Source organism: Phocoena sinus, chromosome X, assembly GCF_008692025.1.
Source record: "Phocoena sinus isolate mPhoSin1 chromosome X, mPhoSin1.pri, whole genome shotgun sequence".
NCBI classification, from domain to species: Eukaryota; Metazoa; Chordata; class Mammalia; order Artiodactyla; family Phocoenidae; genus Phocoena; species Phocoena sinus.
In genome coordinates this window covers 102514810-102521921 of record NC_045784.1, presented here as the reverse complement: position 1 = coordinate 102521921, position 7112 = coordinate 102514810, and the positions used below count along the sequence as shown (strand labels likewise).

The 7112-nt window shown below is 42.7% G+C and overlaps 1 long non-coding RNA gene across 1 annotated transcript in view; it reads right to left on the bottom strand.

Annotated features, from left to right (window-relative positions):
• Positions 1-432: 432 nt before the first annotated feature.
• The window catches only part of LOC116748048, a 29739-nt gene continuing 23059 nt past the window's right edge, over positions 433-7112 (bottom strand). Inside the window, exon 3 of the long non-coding RNA XR_004348162.1 lies at positions 433-513. This is a non-coding gene — a long non-coding RNA (uncharacterized LOC116748048). The remainder of the gene's footprint in view (positions 514-7112) is intronic.

Sequence of the window (7112 nt, the reverse complement as noted above, 5' to 3'; positions counted from 1 at the left end):
CCATCCCCTCACTTTCAGTCTGTATGTGTCCCTAGGTCTGAAGTGGGTCTCTTGTAGACAGCATATATATAGTTCTTGTTTTTGTATCCATTCAGCAAGCCTGTGTCTTTCGGTTGGGGCATTTAATCCATTCACGTTTAAGGTAATTATTGATAGGTATGTTCCTATGACCATTTTCTTAATTGTTTTGGGTTTGTTTTTGTAGGTCCTTTTCTTCTCTTGTGTTTCCCACTTAGAGAAGTTCCTTTAGCATTTGTTGTAGAACTGGTTTGGTGGTTCTGAGTTCTCTTATCTTTTGCTTGTCTGTAAACCTTTTGATTTCTCCATCAATCTGAATGAGATCCTTGCCAGGTAGTGTAATCTTGGTTGTAGGTTCTTCCCTTTCATCACTTTAAATATATACCTTTTTCCTATATTTTTTGGTTGCATGTCTTTTTTTTTTTTTTTTTTTTTTTTTTGGTTGCATGTCTTTTGATCACCTCTTCATCCAATACACCTTTTGTAGTACAATTTCTATAGAGAGAACAGAAAAACAACTCAGTTTTTTTCTGAGAGTTTGAAAAGTATTTTGCAGCTTCACAACTCACCACCACTGGTCAATGTCATGTAAATTTTTTGGATTGTTATAAAATTTGGGAAATCCTCGGTCATTTCTTTTATACGTAAGCTGTAAGATTTTACGATGTGTCACTTTTTTAAGTAATAACTAATCTTAAATAAGCTTTAGATTTACCACTTCAGAAATGTTTCCACAAGTCATTCCTACACTCGTACAGCCAGCAATAACTTAACTATATGCAGAAGTGATAGCAAACCACATAAGTATATCCCACTAACTCCAAATAAATGTATACGCAATTCAATTTCTCTTTGGTTTGATCCCCAAAAGAATAGCTCTGATGAAGACAGAACTCTCCCTAGAAAACAAAACAAGGTAGGGAATTCCCTGGTGGTCCAGTGGTTAGGACTCCATGCTTTCACTGCCGAGGCCCCAAGTTCAATCCCTGGTCAGAGAACTAAGATCCCACAAGTCACTCAGTGCAGCCAAAAAAAAAGAGAAGCAAAGCAAGGCAGAAAATATGAAAAGGCAGAAGTGTTTTCTGGGTAGGAAGAAGGTAGAAGACACTCATTCTTAATATACCTTGTATCATTCAAAGTTAATAAAAGTATTCCCTTCCCATGTACATTTGAAAGTATTCTAGCATTGTGAATTCCATTGTAGAATTTGGAACACCACACCCCAGAATAATGAAGCCTCAGAGGAAAGCTGGTGGACCTAACTTAAGGTAGGAGAGGTTTCACCCCCATTGAACTTCAAACCTAGGCTGTGGCAAAAGATTTTCTAAAGGAAGACAGCAAGGGAATTCCCTGGAGGTCCAATGGTTTGGACTCTGTGCTTCCACTGCAGGGGGCGCAGGTTCAATCCCTGGGCAGGGAACTAAGATCCCACAAGCTTCACAGCGTGGCCCGCCCCAAAAAAACAGAAGAAGAAGAAGACAGCAAAGACCAAAATCCTAAAAGAAAAGATAGACAGATTTAACTGTATTAAACTTTAAAACATCTGTGTGGTTAAAGTAAACAAAATCAAACATCAAACAAAAAAACTAGAAGAAAAAGTACCTGTCATTCATATTACAAAGGCTTAATAGCCCCAGTACAGAAACCCATTAAAAATTTTGAAGCATGAGGAATCTAACAGGAGAACCATCAAAGAACATGAACAGGCCATTTACAGAGGAAGAAGTACAAAAGGCAAAAGTTGAAAGAACTGGCCAAGATTTAAGGAAACTAAGCCCTCTCACCCTGCTATCAGGAATGTAAATTAGTTCACCTTTATATGGGGCAATTTGACAATATAAAAATAACACTAACATTTATAAAGAGCTTACTATTTACCAAGTACTCTGTGAAGTGCTTTATACTGATTGAGCTATTCAATCCCCACTCAACTTGTATGGACATTCAATGTGTATCATGTGTAATAACGAAAAACTCAAGATTCCTCAGACACTGAACAATAGGGTTTGGTTAAATAGAACATGGAATCTCTATACAGTAGGATTGAAATGATTTATATTTACCAACATGGAAAACCCTGTAAAATGTAGTAAGTTTTTAAAAAGGCGACAAAAGAGAATGTACAATATACCTGTTAAGTAACAAAATTCAACTAAGTTGTTTTTTAAAGATTTATTTATTATTTATTTATTTATTTATTTTTGGCTGTATCAGGTCTTAGTTGTGGCACGCAGGATCTTTGTTGAGGCATGCAGGATCCTTCCTTGCAGTGTGCAGGCTCTTCGTTGTGGTGCGTGGGCTTCTCTCTAGTTGTGGCATGCAGGTTTTCTCTTCTCTAGTTGTGGTGCACAGGCTCCAGGGCACGTGGGCTCTGTAGTTTGCAGCACATGGGCTCTAGTTGAGGCACGCAAGCTCAGTAGTTGTGACATGCGGGCTTAGTTGCTCCTCGGCACGTGGGATCTTAGTTCCCTGACCAGGGATCAAACCCACGTCCTCTACATTGCAAGGTGGATTCTTTACCACTGGACCACCAGGGAAGTCCCTCAACTGAGTAAGCTTTAAAGATTTTATTGGCTTTATTCAACAATTCATGAATTGGGCAGCATCCCATCTAGCAAATAGAAAGGAACTCTGAAGAGCAGTACAAAATAGAAGACGTTTACAAGCAGAAGGTGGAGGGACAAGGAAATTACTAGCAACGAGTGGATTGTTTCAAGCAAGGTCACCTTCCTTTGGGGGACAGCAGGGGTCTATCAGGTGGATTACCTCACTACGGCTGACCAGACAATTCCAGACCGACTGGAATTACATTCCTGGGAGAGGCTGAAACTGCAATTAGGTTAGGTATTAAGTCTCAGTTTGGTGATGTGGGCTTAGCACAAGTGACTCCATTTGGGGCCTATTGTCTCTTTTTTAACAATTCCCCCCTTCTGATCAGACTCTCAGCTTAACTGGGAGATGTGATCAAAATTTAAGGCATTAGTGGCACTTTCAGCTACCACTCTGAAGTTCCCACAGTTTTTGCTGATCCTCTGTGTAGTATTCACAGGTCATGACTTTTTAGCTGAACCTCTGTGTCATTCACGGGTCATAACTTCAGGTTCACAATTTTTTAGCTGGTCGTTCTCTTCGTTCTTTCCTGACATTCCAGTCTTAGAACATTTGCTTGGTGGTGAGCAGCTGCAACCATGCATTTAAAGCTTTTGAGAGAACACAGCACACCAGGGAGACTACTATGACTGTGGTAAGCAGGATAATTCCCAAAGTCTGGAGTGCACTTTGGAGTCATGGTCCCCAAGACCCAAACCAATCAACTACATCAAAGAAAGAACCCGTTGAAGGAGTTACTTTCTTAAGCCAGTGGCTTATTCAGTGATCTTATACAGCTGAGTTTCAACTTCAGCAGTACTAATCCAGGTGCAGCAAATGGTGCTGGCCACAGCACAAACAACTCGTTGCTCAGCTAAAAGATAATCAAGGGTTATCTTTTTATCAAGAGCAATCTTGATCAGAGAGTGTAAGGACTTTTGTTGGGCAGCTATGGCTTTTGCAGTAGATTCTGTAGTATTTTCGAGAGTTAAGGAGAGGTTCCTGATCATAGCCTTACTTGTATTCACTCCTAACCGGGGAAGTAGGGACCTGCCAAAGGAAGTGAATCCTGAATCACGAACACCTCCTGGGAGGTCTTTTCTAACTGGACGATGTAAATTCAGGGGAGTTGACCAATGAGGTGTCTCAGTTTGATTGTGGACAGCTAGGGGCACATTTAGATAACCTAAGAGGCATTGATTGCTCAGTTATGCACCAGCCATCTAGGCATTCATAGGCTCGAGGAGAATGACAAACACCACAGACAAAGATAAATCCTGTCAGGGCACAAACCATTCCCACCAAGGTGGTATTGTTAATGGATTGCTGCATTTGTCCATTCAAGCCAGGGGTCAGTTAGGTTTTCAGCACAATTGGAAAGTAAACCTCTAAGCCTGAAATGAAAAGTTGTTCTAATTCCTTGCAAAGATGAGTGCTGCTGGTGAGAGCTTTTCATGATTGGGGGAAGATCTGATTTAGATAATCATAAGAGCATGGGGGTGCATATGTACTATGATTTATACAGGTATTTGTATCTAACTGGGCAAGTACAGTTATAATTGAAGAAAAGTCAAAGAAGGCACAGGATGTTCTGGCCATGAAAGTCAGACTCTAAGTGACTCCTGGTGGGGGCGGGGGGCGTCAATTGGGAATAGAAGAGAAATTGGTCACAGGGAGAACCAGGGGGTCTTCTGGCATCACAGACAGGCATTTTTGATGACAAATCCAGCAGTCTGAAAGGTTAACTCTATTAGCAATGGCCTGGAAGAGTAAAGGAAAGAAAGAGAAGGAGAGAGAGTTTCATGTTTAGCTAAAGTATGAAGTCTTGATTTGGCATCTTGGCAGTCTACATCAATGTTAGCTACTTCTCTTCCTCTGATTTGGAGTCTCCAGTGTCTACACAGGACCAGTTGTCGGGTGCAGCCTTCTTTAGCTGTGAGATGTGTACCCAAGGTTCAAGTCCCTGAAGTTTGGCTGCCATCTGGATAAACGAGGAAGACCTGGTATAGTCCCTTCCAAGAAAATTTAACAGCAGCCTTTATTCTTAGTGATTCCAAATCAGAAGGGTGGGAGAAAATTGGAAACGTTAGTTTGGAGAGCCAGATATTTGAGGAAACTAAAAGAATTGAGGATCCAGTCCAGTTTACAGGTATATAACAAAACTTCAAAGACAGTTAACAGGACTAAAATCTAGTATCTACAAAGATGCAAACATAATTTTTCTCTCTACAATCACCTCCATTTTTTTACCAAGATAATCACAGTAAAACTAATTTGTTTGCATTAAAACTGGCCTTGTGGGCTTCCCTGGTGGCGCAGTGGTTGAGAGTCCGCCTGCCGATGCAGGGGACATGGGTTCGTGCCCCGGTCCGGGAAGATCCCACATGCCGCGGAGCGGCTGGGCCCGTGAGCCATGGCCGCTGAGTCTGCGCATCTGGAGCCTGTGCTCCGCAGCAGGAGAGGCCACAACAGTGAGAGGCCCGCATACTGAAAAAGAAAAAGAAAAAAAAAAAAAAAAAACTGGCCTTGTTATTTACATAAGTGCAGCAAGAATAGTGATTGACCATATAAGTTCTTTTTAAGACAGCTTTGCTGGAACTTTTCATAAGAAATCTCAGCTTGAACTCTTAAAAGCCTCTGAGGACAGGAAGCCTAGCCAAGATTTTGCCTATAGTTGTGTGAATTCCTCTCTTCTTCAGATCCCCAAAATATCCTGAGCTTTCTAAGCCTGCCAGGAAGTGACCTTCCTTACTTACCTGGTAAGGCTGCCGGGAATCCAGTAAGCAAAGTACCAGGTCGATGTTTCTGAGAGGCTTTATTGGCTCCATGAAGTCAACCTTAGTACCTTAAAGCTGTCTGGTCATATCTGAGTCTATGCATGTCTCTCTCAAATATGACTTTCCTGTCAAAGCCTTGGTATTGTAATACAGCCAGTATTTCTAATTGTGTTCTGTTACAAGGAGAACAAACAAATCCTTATTGAACTTATTCAAATAACTAATTAGGGCTTCCCTGGTGGTGCAGTGGTTGAGGGTTCGCCTGCTGATGCAGGGGGCACAGGTTCGTGCCCCGGTCCGGGAAGATCCCGCATGCCGCGGAGTGGCTGGGCCCGTGGGCCGTGGCTGCTGAGCCTGCACGTCCGGAGCCTGTGCTCCGCAACGGGAGAGGCCACAACAGTGGGAGGCCCGCATACCGCAAAAACAAAAAACAAAAAAACAAAAAACTAACTATATTGCCATGAAAAGAATACTCAAGAGTTTCTAAATTATGGAGGGATTGGGTAAGGAGAAAAAGTACATGTTTCATCTTTGCTTACAAAGGTATACTTTACCAAATTGCTGCATGTCATAGCTAGCTTAAGAGAAAAAGTTTCCTTAAATCTGGAAAAGCAAAACATTAAGGAACCAGCAATGTTTCAACCAAAAAGTCATTAAAAATTATAATCATCCTCCTCAGTTCATTCAGACCCATGTAATTAATACTTGTTCTGCTTGAATCCAATTTTTCCATTAGCTCTGGAAATTCTCACTGAGTTCAGCTTTATGATATTAAAGTTATCAGAAACCTGTACTTGTCAAAGTTCATTCCGTGAATCTCCTTGAAGATGGAAGTACTTTGCAGGAACATTTTTTACAAAAGTATCAGAGTAAAAGAGTAACTGTCTGTAAAAAGACTTAAAAAATGCTCATTGTTACGGAGATAGGCAATGAGGAAAGGGGCAAAAGAGCCGCGTTCATTTAGAAGAACAAATGAGAGATAAGAAGTTTGTGATAATGTTTGTCTATGCAGGCTCTTCTGCTGAAACCATCTGAAAGGAACGTCCTGGAAAAACTCTCAACCGGTGAGGTGATGCAAAAATATCCTTTAGAAAACTCTCCACATAAAGAATAAATGATGAGGACCTTGAAGATGGCGGAAGAGTAAGACGCGGAGATCGCCTTCCTCCCCACGGATACACCAGAAATACATCCACACGTGGAACAACTCCTACAGAACTCCTACTGAAGGCTGGCAGAAGACCTCAGACCTCCCAAAAGGCAAGAAACTCCCCACGTAACTGGGTAGGGCAAAAGAAAAAACAGAGACAAAAGAATAAGGACGGCACCTGCACCAGTGGGAGGGAGCTGTGAAGGAGGAAAAGTTTCCACACACTAGGAAGCCCCTCCGCGGGCGGAGACTGCGGGAGGCAGAGGGGGGAGTATCGGGACCGCGGAGTAGTGCACAGCGACGGGTGCGGAGGGCAAAGCGGGGAGATTCCTGCACAGACGATCGGTGCTGACCGGCACTCACCAGCCCGAGTGGCTTGTCTGCTCACCCGCCGGGGCGGGCGGGGCTGCGAGCTGAGGCTCGGGTTTTGGTTTTGGACGGAGCTCAGGGAGAGGACTGGGGTTGGCGGCTTGAACATAGCCTGAAGGGGTTAGTGCACCACGACTAGCCTGCACCGGCCGAAGAGGCAAGAGACTTTTTCTTCCCTCTTTGTTTCCTGGTGCGCGAGGAGAGGGGTT